The sequence below is a fragment of the Pygoscelis adeliae genome, unplaced genomic scaffold (assembly GCF_000699105.1).
Source record: "Pygoscelis adeliae isolate BGI_AS28 unplaced genomic scaffold, ASM69910v1 Scaffold412, whole genome shotgun sequence".
NCBI classification, from domain to species: Eukaryota; Metazoa; Chordata; class Aves; order Sphenisciformes; family Spheniscidae; genus Pygoscelis; species Pygoscelis adeliae.
This window is the reverse complement of record NW_008824190.1, coordinates 244,883-245,896: the sequence shown is the minus strand read 5'-3', so window position 1 is coordinate 245,896 and position 1,014 is coordinate 244,883.

Genomic DNA, 1,014 nt, shown 5'->3' with positions numbered 1-1,014 from the left:
ACGCTGTTCTGCATCTTTTATCTTGTCAAGAGGCTGAGAGTGGAATTTGCTTTAACTGGGGCCGATGGGAACAGGAGCTGAGTCCTTCACGGGAATAGGCCCTACACCGGTCCATTGCACACGAACAAAACAATGGAGGAACGTACATGAGTGCAGGCAAGTGCTGCCCCTGTTTTCCTTCAAAGCTCTGTTAGCTCTCACAGAACACTTCTCCGCCTAATTCCCGCTTGACGCATGACCCAACATGATCCCGAAGTCAGCGTCCACTGCTTTCTGCAGCCTCTCCTCCATTGGTAAAGACCTTTATGCCCTGATCATACATTCTCCATGGGAAGCAGTAGGAAGCTGTGGATAGGTCCTTCATGTCGCCTTTGGGATACAGCAGCGATCATGGCAATGGCTGATACTCACTCACTGCCTGCACGGCTCTCCTGGAAAGCCAGCAAGGCTCCTCTAGATTTATCCTCACACTGCTGGTCTCCAGATGGCATGTTTGCATCGACACCTCACTCATGAAAACCACTTAGGAGGAGTTCCCTGTGAGTGTGCACAGAGATCCTGGGTTAGATAGACGTGGAGTGACACATGGACAGAAGTCACCTTTAAGGGAATGGCACTGAATCTGCCCTGGGTTTGCCCAGCGCAGGACAGTGGTGCCAGGCATTCATAGCTGTGACAGGGACAAACAGCAGGACCATGGCCAGTGTTTGGAGAAATAACTGGTTCCCAAGGAGCTCCTGGGCTTGCAAAGTACTTGTTTGCTCCAGCAAGAATGATTCTTCAAAAACCCTTAAATTTTAACCGGTGTAATTTCCTCACTGGCAGTAGCAAAAAGGCAGTAATAGTAATAAACCCTCAGCATTATTTTTCAAGTGTCTTTTTTAACAAGGGTTAATCAACAGTAAAATTAACAGGCCCCTGGAGGGAGCTACCAGCAGTCCATGCTGACTCACAGACTGAAATTTATTGCAGCAAGGAGCTCGTTTGCATTTCCTCCCGCACGCGGAAAGGAAC